General features: G+C 46.6%; 1 protein-coding gene and 3 non-coding genes across 4 annotated transcripts in view; 2 read left to right on the forward strand and 2 right to left on the reverse strand.

Moving 5' to 3' along the window:
* The window catches only part of LOC148483112 (hepatic lectin-like), a 78492-nt gene that overhangs the window by 22680 nt on the left and 43330 nt on the right, over positions 1 to 12482 (forward strand). The window lies entirely within an intron of this gene.
* Positions 432 to 504, reverse strand: TRNAR-ACG (transfer RNA arginine (anticodon ACG)). Its single transcript has one exon. It is a non-coding gene; the product is annotated as a tRNA-Arg (tRNA).
* On the reverse strand, positions 8660 to 8732 carry TRNAK-UUU (transfer RNA lysine (anticodon UUU)). The gene has a single exon. It is a non-coding gene; the product is annotated as a tRNA-Lys (tRNA).
* TRNAK-CUU (transfer RNA lysine (anticodon CUU)) lies at positions 11471 to 11543 on the forward strand. Its single transcript has one exon. It is a non-coding gene; the product is annotated as a tRNA-Lys (tRNA).

Raw genomic sequence — 12482 nt, forward strand, 5'->3', positions numbered from 1 at the left:
ATGGTCGCGATGGTCTTGACCATCGCGACCATCATCATGGACGCTCGCATAAGCTGTGGGTGGTCACCCACAGCTATGCGAGCATCCAGGAGGACGCTCCATTTTCATGGAGGAGGGCCCTGATTCCAGAGCGAGCGGCTCTGAATCAGGCCCAATATGCCTAAGTTATATACTGAATATGGATAATAAAATTGCAGTCAGTATAGCTATTTATTTAAAGTCTATGGGAGGTAACAATTTACGTTGGCAGCAATATATATTCTCCAGTGCTTTGGGCATTATCCAGTGCTTTGGGCAATCTTAAGATTCAATATTGTAAAAAAATGGATGATTGAGAAACAAAATCCAAAATGCCGTGACCCGGATTCGAACCGGGGTTGCTGCGGCCACAACGCAGAGTACTAACCACTTTACGATCACGGCAACTTAAGCGAGCCAGGTAGGAGTCGAACCTACAATCTTCTGATCCGTAGTCAGACGCGTTATCCATTGCGCCACTGGCCCAACTGTCTTATTGTAGTGTCTTTCTTGGTTTCAGCCTGTTTTAGCGGTTTATGGTATAAAAGTATATACAGGATCACATTTTGGGAATTGACTGTACACTTTCTGCAGGGTTTGTTATCTGAAAACATTTTAGGTACAAAGGGGGTCATTCGCACCCGCTCGTGAGCGCAGGACGCTCGCAAGCGGGTCGATGTTGCCCCACTGTGCATGCGCACGACGGAGGGAGCTCCGTTGTGCGCATGCGCGAGACCCGGATAGCGACGGGCTCTCCGTCGCTCCGGGTCTCGCACCAAAGGGGGCGTGCTGTCGATGTTAATTGACAGCACGCCCCCTTTGGTGGGCGTGGCTGCCAGACGGAGGCGTTCCCATGGGAACGCCTACCGTCTGAAGCCGACCCCACTGACATCACTAGTGATGTCAGTGGGAGTGATTTTGGCTCTGATAGAGCCAAAATCACTCCAGGGCTTGCGGCAGCGAGACCCTACCGCAGGGTCTCCGTCGCAAGCCCGATGGTCGCGATGGTCTTGACCATCGCGACCATCATCATGGACGCTCGCATAAGCTGTGGGTGGTCACCCACAGCTATGCGAGCATCCAGGAGGACGCTCCATTTTCATGGAGGAGGGCCCTGATTCCAGAGCGAGCGGCTCTGAATCAGGCCCAATATGCCTAAGTTATATACTGAATATGGATAATAAAATTGCAGTCAGTATAGCTATTTATTTAAAGTCTATGGGAGGTAACAATTTACGTTGGCAGCAATATATATTCTCCAGTGCTTTGGGCATTTATCAAAGGGAACTGTGTTTGGAGTGGTAATAGCCTGGACATGGGTCATTCAAAAGGCAACCAATCTCCAAAGTCCCAGCACAGTGGGAAATGCATTGTTTTACAACCTTAACAGACTGGAAGCAGGTGCACATTTTTTGAAACCACAGGTATGTTCATCTTCTCAACCCCACAATTCTCACTATTCGTTTATAGTACCAGAGATGGGGAACCTTTTTTCTGCCGAGGGCCATTTTGATATATATATAAAACATTATTCGTGGGCCCAATATAGGCTACGCACTCTCCATGTGATGTAACATGGGGCGGGGCCACGATCGCTGGTGATTGCAGCAATGCCCGGTGTGACCGTCTGAAGCGTCTTAAGGACACTCCTGGTGGCACTGCTGCATAGAGACTGGCTGCAGGGTGCCATTCTAGGCACCCTGCTAGTCAGATGAGGCTAGCAGAGAAAAGCTTCGAGGGCCATACCGAATTACTCTGTGGCCCTTATACGGCCCCCCGGGCCTGAAGTTCCCCATCCCTGGTTTATACAATACAGACCCAGGTCTATAGTTATCAGCTTACATCCACAGGTGCCAGTGCAGCAGGCTCATTGGCTATTATCCATGGCGTATATTGAGCGTCATCACATGGTGACGTTATCAGACGTGAGAGTTTTGGTAAATTTGGGCCACTTTCCAGGTCTATGCCTTACCCATCTTGGGTTAGCTAAAGAGCTCCTATTATTTCAGGAGTTTCCCGGATATTCCAGGGTAAGCAAGTGTCATTAAGTTACTCCGACCTCTTTTTTTCAAACCTGACCTTGGCATCACCTGAGCAACTTGTATGCGGTAACAGTCCAGGGTTATCCTGGACTGTCAAACTCAGCTGTTACCATCTCACTTCTCTCTCCATCTCCCAGGCTCTAGTATATATACCTCCTGTGGTTTCCACGCTGGAACGTACTGAGTACAGGATGTACCTGTTGGTCCTAACTCCCCTGATTCTGGAGGTAATAGACCCACAAAATAAGATAGGACAGTTGAGGAGCAAAGGCCGGCAGTAGATTATGGTAGGCGGAAAGGTTTGGTTCCCTTCTCAGGTTAATGACTTACAATTTTTTTTTTACATGAACAGGACTCCAAATTTGCCATCAGTAGTGGGGATGGCCGTAGCTTTACTGGTAGTAACTCAGAAAAGAGTTACAGCTTTTGGGTTTAGCCCAGAAGGCATCCTAGGGTGTTTGTAATTTGTTGAGGGATATATTTAAAACACATTTTACAAATAAACATATCCCACAACATGCTCTCACACACAGCATTTAAGAAACTAGGTAAGTCCCTCCATCAGTCCCTTAAGCTGGGTACACACTGATAGATATATATCGCCGGGTGTGTACAGCAGATATGTCTGTGAACGACATCGTTCACAGACATATCCGATCGCCCGTACACATGGTGCCGCACCCGGCGGTGATTGACAGCTCACCTGGGAGGGCGATTTAAATGCCTGCTCATTTGAGCTCTCAAGCCCGGCCCATCGGGCAGATAAATTGGTATGTGTGTATACACTTACCAAATGTCAGATAGGTCGACCTAGTGTGTACCCAGCTTTACAGACTAAATCTTTATTAAATCCTTCCCGGTAGCCATTTCTCATTGCAGTACTTTTCCATCATTTTCTTTTTTCTCAACCTTTTAAAAACTTGGTTTAAAAAATTGGTTTTGCTTGACGTATTTTCAACAAACTTATCTATTCCCCACTTCCTCAGAGACTTGAAACCGGATTCCAAATATGATAAGATGTACAGTAGGCTTGTATCCTTTTGGAACTGCTATCTCCTAATTCAAGATTCTGCAAAAAACTATCCAATTCCTAATGCTATTAACCCGCAGGGTTTTCCAAACTTTACTTTTAGAAACAAGGAGTCAAAGTTTTATTAAAACATAGGAAGGTTATTTTTTTTTAAATAAAATGATTTGTAGAACAATAGAAGACACTGTGACCCAATGGAGGAAGACAAATGAACACAAGTACTTTTCTACAGAAAGAATGCTAGATCCATGAAAAGGTATCCCGCCAGCTGTACTGGGGACTTGTGCAGGAAAAGAATGCAGCATATAACTATTAGTAAGACTTACCTAAGAATTGTAGGGTTGGGTATGGGTCAGAATCCTGAAGCCGGCTTCCTGACAGGGTCACAATCCCGACAAAATGAGGTAAGTATACCCTCCTTCCCCTCCCTCCCCACAGCCTAACCCTCCCCCCCCCCCAGTGCCTAAACCTAACCTTCGTCCCATGAAACCTAGACCCCCATCCTAGTTCCTAACCCCAATACTTACTGTCTGGATGCTGGCGCCGGGATTCTGACTGGTGTCGGGATTCTGGCACTGTCATCCCAACAGCCAGGATAATAACTACTTCCCGAATTGTATTAGGCTATAAGCCCCATCTACAAATTAAATTGGTATTATCCTCTTTAACTGTGTGCTGCTATGATAGGGTTATTCAGGTTATTAGTAGTAGACATAAGAGTTGCCTACAGAAATTGAGCTACAATATAATATATAATATCTTTATCCAAACTTTTTTTCTGAAATTAGTCAGCATAGTACACTTTTACCACTACCAAAAGAACTGCTAGGACAAAGGTACACAGTGCAAAGATAGTTTCTCACCAGAGACCTATTACCCACAATTTCTGGGGAATTTGCTATCAAAGATCAAGAACTTAGATAGGAAAGACCTTTTGACATACAAAGGTAGAGCAGTCACAAGCACCAAACAGCATTAACAGCTTCAGTAGGACGGGTAAAGCTGAAGCTCTCCTGCTAATGGAATAAACTGATTTTTATCTCGCTGTCTGCAGACTGTAACTGTTTATGATCCCAACTCTTGGCTTCTTCCCTCCCCCCACCGGCAGTGACACGCCTCTGTCTTGAGAAACTGAAGCCATTGCTGCCCCCTCCCCGCCCACAAACGGCAACAGACTGTCAATCACTGACAATCTGCTGCTGCTTTGCGTGCGATCACATGTGCAGTACGGGTATGGCGTCTGCGCAGATTCCTGTCCATCCGAAATCTGCGTTCACTTTCAGCAGTCTAAGCTGATAAGGCCCCTTAGACTGCATGTCTGCTCTCCCTGAGCTTAATTCTGTAAACAGAGTAAGAAAGAGTGGCAGTAATATGAGTCTCATCATTATTAATCAGAATCAGACCTTTCATATTGACCATTACACATATTGAATAGGTAAACTCTAAGGCATCTTCTTTCCGTACCTCTCTTTATATTTAAACCATTCTATTCCCTTTATTAATTGCACTGTCCATCTTAGAACCCTATATAGTTCTCCTATGTGTTACTTAAGGCCCCCATACCCTACGATATCTTTAATGATTTGGACGATTTTGGCACATCGGAACGACAAATTGTTAAAAAATGTTTAGTGTGTATGCACTACATTGTGCAGTGTGTGCTTCCGTGGGTTTGTGAGTCTCATCGCCTGCTCTTATGTACTGCATGTAAGATCAGGCAATGCGGCTGACAATCCTATGCAGCACTATGCGGGGGTGGGGGGGGGGTCAGCATATCGGGCGGGCGGACACCAGATCGCCCAGTGTGTATGGACCGCCCGATATGTCGGCCTGTCGGTGTTGGGATCGTCGACGACATCGCTTGGTACGCACTTCGTTTAGTGTGTGCCCAGCTTTACAGATCCTAAAGCTTAGCTTCACAATGCAGTGCACCATTCTGATGTTTAGTGTACAATACAAGTGCAAATCTGGAAATCACTATACAATGGAAACCCCCCATTCTGATGACCAATATGCCATGCACTTTGACGATCAGTATATAGCTTAATTCTGGTGACTTATTTAAACAGAGCCCCACTTATGATGGAGGTTTCATCCTGCGTCTATTGCGAGGGGGTTAAAGTGTTACAATGAGTCACTCATTATTATTCCCTGCATTTGTCAGGTGTCTGTAATGCTCAGGGTGTTTGGGGCCCTTTAAATTTCAGGGCCACTTAGAATCTCAGGGCAGGGTAGGTGCCCTTCAGTACCTTCTTGTCACCGGTCTTGATTGTTAAGGCGCATATCCAGAGATGAGAAAAGTTAGCGATTCAACGATTAAGACATTGTTATCGCTCAATCGCTCATTAATCGTGCAGAAAAATGTCGCCAACGACCAGCGATGTGCGTTCCCGCTGGTCGTTGTTGGCATTTGTCATTGCCTGAACATGCAGGCCAACCTGTCGATATCGACAGCTTGTGCATGTTCAGGGATGAGGGAGGGTGCCTGCACTGAACGATATATCATTCAGTGTGGGCACATTATCCCCTGCACAGTATGATGTTGTAATGGTATACAGTTGTTCCACTCGTGTAGTGGATACGCACCTTTAGTCTTTAGAGTCCGTGTGTCTCTACCGCATATACAGACAGACAGTGACCTGTCTATTTCTAATTTCCATACATTATCATCGTGGCCATTTCCAAATTACATAACGCAACTTTGTTTCTATTACCAAAGCACTTGTTACGTTCAAAGGGAAACTAATCAGCATGGTTTTGGCATAAGAGTTCTGCAAAGAAAACCCATATAACTTTTGTTCTCCCTTTTACCCTGACTGAACCAAAGAGCAAAAGGCTGAGTGTGAAGGCACCTGGACTTCTTGTGACATCACTGTAGGAATCCACTTTCCTCACAGAATATCTGTACAGCAAATTCTCCAAGCTGTCCGTCATTCTGTTGCTGCCCTGTTAGAAGTTCATTTCATGTAACGCACCAAACTGCTTTAGAGGGATGAAAAAGAGCCTGCTGGACATATTTAGGTAAGTATTCTTAACCAACCACATCAAATGGGGGTTTCCCTGACAGGGGCAGTTTAAGAGAGGAGGGCTGTGTGCAGCATCTGTGTGCCCCATCCTCACTGGAAGAATGCAGAGTAGACTCTGGCACTGGCCGCACCTTTTTCCTAGTTATTTCCCTACTGCGCATTAGCAAATCTTTGAGAAAATGGCGACCACGTAAATTTTCGTTGATTTCTGCAGCACCAGACTCCAGATAGGTAATTATAAAGTAATGGGTGCAGTAAATGCTGTGTGGGCCCTTCTGGACACAGACACCCTGCACCCATTATAGATACGCCCATGACCCCTGAATTTGTTGAACCCATGTTGTGGGAGATCTGTGCATTATAAGCCGCCATCTCTGGAGTTCTGCAGCATAGGGTATTGTCTGGTGATAACCATTGCATTACTTCTTAGGGGCTGGAACTTCCATCTCCCGCGGTATGTACCCAAAGACAGGAGGGATGTACCGTGTCATGGATGTGATGCGTAGTACTTTCCGTCCTAAGTTTTTCCTCACTTCAGTGCTAAGGAAGTTCTAAGCACGTCTGAGCTGAGATGAGCGGGTTCGGATCTTAGAGATCCAAACCCACCCAAATTTCAGGGATCCGGGGAGATCCGAGCGACGCTCGGATCTCCCTGCCTGCCCCATATCCCTCACCCGCGGCAAAACCTCGCGACCCTGCTGTCGGGTCGTGAGGTTTTGTATTGAGTGGGCTTAACGCTGATTGGCTGAAAGAGCCATCTGTCACGGCTCTCTCAGCCAACTTTCAGCTTTCTCAGCGTTAAGCCCATTGAAAATGAACACTGAAGAAGAAGATGGTGCCCGCCATCCCCCGTCGCCTGACACCACCGCACCCCCACTGCTGACACCGCTAGCACTCCCACTGGCAGCTACCGACACCATCGCTGCCGACACTGCTGGCACCCCTGCACTGCTGCGCCACGTACTGAGGACACCGTCAGCGACCCCCACACTACCGACACTCCCACACTGAGGACACCGCTGGCACCCCCACTCTGCCGGCACCCTGCATAGAGACCGCCCCTGCACTGCCGACAGTCAGCAAACCTGCACTGAGGATACTGCTGGCACCCCCGCTCTGCCGACACTGCCGGTACCCTTCAGTGAGAACACTGCCAGCACCACAGCACTGCCATTCCATGTACTGAGGACACCGCCAGCAACACCCGCACTGCCGACACAGCCAGCAAACCTACACTAAAGACACCGCTGGCACCCCTGCACTGCTGACACAGTCAGCAAACCTGTACTGAGGACACCGCTGGCACTCCCGCACTGCCGACATCACTGGTACCCTTCACTGAGGACACTGCCAGCACCACAGCACTGCCATTCCATGTACTGAGGACACCGTCAGCAACCCCGCTCTGCCGACACTGCTGTCACAGTAAGTGCACTATTGGTGTATCCAACCCTCACTGTACAACACACTGTGGGTCTCATTCAGACTCGCTCGCAAGCGCCTGAGCGCTCGCAAGCGGGTCGATGTTTGGCTGTGCGCACGTGCAGCGGCCGCACTGCATGTGCGCAAGCCCCAGAGCGAGAGAGAAATTCTCTCTCTCCATGGCTCACTACAAAAGGGGCGGCTGTCAATGTTGATCGACAGCTTGCCCCGTTTTGTAGGCGTGGTGGGGGGGTGGTTTCACAAACGGAGGCATTCCCAAGCGAACACTTGCCGTTTGTGGGCGGCTGCACTGACATCACCAGTGATGTCAGTGGGAGAGCTTCCGGCTCTATTAGAGCCAAAAGCTCTCTGGGGCTTGCTGCAGACGAGACCCTACCACAAGGGTCTCATCGCAAGCCGCGATGGTCTTGACCATCGCGACCATCCTGGTCGCTCGTTAAGGCAGTGGGTGGTAACCCACATCCTAGCGAGCGGCCAGGAGGCCGGATCATTGTTTAGATGCGGCCACCCTCATTCAGAGTGAGCGCTCGCATGTTGCGAGCAGCTCTGAATGAGGTCCTGTATCCGTGTTGGAAATTAGAAGCTGAAATGTTAGTGCCGCCCACTATGTCACTTAGCTTAGTCAGTGAGCTAGCTGGATGCAACCTTTTGGCCTTAACTAATGAAGCAAATATTATTGTGAGGTGGTCAAAATTGATTGGAAATTACTGGAAATAAATGTTATTGAGGTTAATTATACTGTAGGAACAAATTATACTGTAGGAAAAAATCCAGATCCAAAACCACAACATGAAAACAAAACACAGAGGTGAGGTTTTGGCAAGACCAATCCAGATCCAAAACCAGGGGGGATCCAGATCCAAAACCAAAACACGAGGGTCGGAGCACATCTCTACTTCTGAGGCCAAGTCCTACATCTTCTTTTCATTGAGGGAGTTTTAACTATTGGCCCTATCAATATACATTTCCCCTTTTGTCACCTCTTCCTGAGAAGCAGAATGGTACCATATTAACTAAAAGTAGCTCTATAAGCAAGCCATATATATTAGCAAGCCTCATAAAGATTATTATTGGCAAAGAACATTAAATTAAAAAAAGAGCGCCCAAACAGGGACTTGAACCCTGGACCCTCAGATTAAAAGTCTGATGCTCTACCGACTGAGCTATCCGGGCTTCTGTTCAGGTGATAGGTCATAAATTCTGCATTGACTAATTTGTACACATGTAAAGTCAATAATTCATGAAGCTAAAGTAATGAAAGAAAAAAGCCACTTGAGAATTGTGCAATCCTATCCCCATTTACAAAGCTATGCTCATCTACCATTTCCTATGGGGTTGCTGCAGCAATAATGGAAGTATAAGGACAATAATATAGTACAAATATAAATATGGAAATTACAATCTTATTTTCTGCTGTTTTATTTTTTGATTCACTAAGTGAAAAAACAACTCTACAAACTTATAATAAAATAAAACCAGCCCACTTGATATGAATGACAAAATGATGTAAGTGATGACCAAGGGTTTTGGATTGGTTTTCATTCAAATAAAATGTAATTATTTTATTTTCATTTTTTTAATGTGAAAATGTTTTTACTCTTAATCATAGTGGCATAAAAGGCAGCTTCTTACTAGACCAGTGGTGTCAATCTCAGGCCATCCAGCTGCAGTGGAACTATACAACCCAGCATACCCTGCCACAGTTTTAGCATGCCCTAATAGCAAACCTCTTGCAGTGCATGCTGGGATGTGTAGTTCCACTGCAGCTGGATGGCCCGCCGCCCGAGTTTGACACCACTGTACTAGACAGACCCAGGGTCAAACTAATTTATATTTCCTCAGCCTCCGCAACCCATCCCAATAGAGGCATCAGCCATAAGCTAATCAACCTGGGATTATCACAATAGCCGGTGATCTCACTCTTGTTTTTTCCCAAAAGTTTGTCTCCATTTCCAACACCATGCCCCACACTTATATGAGCACTGCCCCTACATATACAGTATAGACCTATTGATCTGTGCTTAAATATATATTTAACTATAGGAAGCCAATGTTTTATGTCCATGCATTACAATGGCTGAAAATATTTATTGATAATAATAGTGATTACATGTATACTATATTACATCAAACTTCATTACCATGAAAATGTACCTCCGTTCCAAGGAATTACTATTATATCTGTCTATAAGTCAAACCTGATCATGGGCATCCAATACTTTAGGCATCTTAAATAAAAAAATATTTTAACTCAAAAATTCTTGTGTTAAGCAACATTTGCCTATTAAATAATATACATTAACATGAATTTACATAATTATAAAATTTAGTTTTGAACATTTAAATTATGAAACATTAAACATTGTAGGTAGACATTTGATAGCTTCTTAAAGGTCAAAAAAGTGTTAATTCTAATATTTCTTTAACTGAGCCCTTCACAGAGGTTGTAAGTAAAGGTGCGAACACACTGGGCGATTAAAATGAGCGATTGAACAATTACGACATCATAATTGTTCAATCGCTCATTAATCGTTCAGTAATCGTGCAGTATAATGTTGAAAACGACCAGTGATGCACGCTCCCGCTGGTCGTTTTCGACAACAATCATCGCCTGAACATGCAGGCCAACCTGCCGATAACGACAGGTTGTTCATGTTCGGGGATGATGGAGGGTGTGTCACGACCAGGGGTGACAGGCTGCTGAGATCGCGGCGCCTACCGCTCCGGGCGCTGTGGCATGGTGTTTCCAGCAGAGGTGCAGGTTCCTGGAGAATAGCGCTGGGTGCTGTGAGTCTCCGCAGACCAAGGGCTTCCATCTGGAGGCAGATGAGAGGGGCTGAGACTGGCAGAGCTTCCATGCTGTGACCACTGGGCGCGGCCATCTTGGATTTGGGTCACATGTCGTTTCTGGCCAATCAGGTTCAGTCTGGGCTGGGGAGGCTAGCAACCAATCCTGCACTACCTGAGGGTACTAAAGGGCTGTCCAGAGGCTCTTTAGTTGCCAGTGCAGTTTGCTCCTGTTACTACCTGTCTCCTGATCCCGTCTACCTGCTATACCCAGCCTACCCCGGGTCTCTAAGTTCCGCCAGTGTCTCGCAGCCTGGTTCTGATCCCGTCGTGTGCCACTGCTTCATGAGTCATACTCCCCTAAGGCCGGCTGCCTTCAAGTACCAGCAAACAAGTCCTCATTCCTCATCCGACTCCACTCCGGGTCCAAGCGCACGCCAAGCCGTGACAGGGTGCCTGCACTAAACAACATATCGTTCAGTGTAGGTATATTATCCCACTGCACAGAAAGATGAACGATTGTGCAATTAAAATTTTGTAATCGTAAAGTCGCTCCTCTATTGCCCAGTGTGTACACACCTTAACATCATACATGCCTACCCTCCCGGTTTTCGTGGGAGGCTCCCGATTTTTCGGGTAACCCCCCGCACCCCCGGAAGGGTAGGCATTTCTCCCGCATTCTGCCCACTTCCTAGTGAAGTGGGCACAATTAGGAGAATACCTGCGGCAATTGCGGGTCTCCGTGAAGGGGGCGGGGCTTAAGCTGTGATTCTGCATGAATCACAGCATTTGGCCCCGCCCCTATGTAAATTGTGCCCAATCGCGTCATTTTACCGTGAGGGGGCGGGGTTTAATGACGCAAACCGTCAAGCCCCGCCCCCGTCGGCCCCCTGCTGCATCTCTTACCCGGGCTTCTCCCGGGAAGAGAATGTTAAAGGTAGGCAACCCTGCTTAACATTCACTGTAAAGCTGATCTGCATTGCTGCCGGTGTAGGAGGGGCCAGTGAGAAAGCAGTGTAGGTTGTGGTTCATTCATATTTGTCTATAGTCCCTGCATCAGCCTGGATTCAAAACAAAGCCCCAGATTCTGTGTAACTTTTTGAACTAGAGACCACCATGCACTTGCCCGGCTAGCTCAGTCGGTAGAGCATGAGACTCTTAATCTCAGGGTCGTGGGTTCGAGCCCCACGTTGGGCGAATAGTTTTTTTTTTTTTTTAAAGTGCCTTTGAAGTTTGCCAAGTATGTAAATTCAGTCTTATAACTCTAATGGACAAACATCATCATAATAATAATAATAATAATAATAATCTGTACTTTACTAGTTTGTTCATATTTATTTACTGTATTTTTTACAGTTTACATGTACAAATGTCCCACAGTTTAGATATTGTACCTATCCGCCATGGGATTGGAATTATTTTATCCAATAATAGTAAAAAAATAATAATAGTAAAAATAAAATTATTCCACATGTGCAAGCTTTCTGTTTAATATTCTAGTGTTAACTCTAGCTCCGGCTGCAGGTAGGGCGCCGGAGCTAGAGAGGGCAATGTTATTCGCGCGCCTTCGGTGCGCGCGTCCGAAAAGGGGGCGTGGTCATGAAACGGGGGCGTGTCTATAAGACGCGTCCCCTTTTCGTCATACTTGGGGGCGTGCCCGGCGCTTACGGACATGCCGGGCAGCCCCCAAGCGCTGCAGAAAGGGAGAATAGATCCCGGTCGCATGCGCCCGGCGTCTATTCTCTGGCGGTGACCGGATCACCGCATGTTTCTCCACCCGCGGGACACTGCGTCCCGCGGGTGAGAACGGCACCCGCAGGCTGTGAGGGCAGGGCGCTTTCTGCCCTCCTCCTGGAGGGCAGGGTGCATTTTGCCCTCCAGAAGGAGGGCAGGGCGCCGCACCCCGCTAAAACAGCCTAGCGGGAACGCTAATATTCTCAAGACCATTTAAATTTGCAAAAGTTGATAAATCCCAAACTAAGCAGCTTTCTGGCTGCTAAATCTCTGTTTCAACCAGAAATAAAAGATTTGTTAACTGCAGTCCCAATATCATGACAAATGGCTGATGTTTGTCATTTTTAACATTAAAATGTCAACAAAAAGGACAATAGATAAACCGTCATTAATAAGTGATAG

Source organism: Taudactylus pleione, unplaced genomic scaffold, assembly GCF_031769625.1.
Source record: "Taudactylus pleione unplaced genomic scaffold, aTauple2 ptg000551l, whole genome shotgun sequence".
Classification (NCBI taxonomy): Eukaryota; Metazoa; Chordata; class Amphibia; order Anura; family Myobatrachidae; genus Taudactylus; species Taudactylus pleione.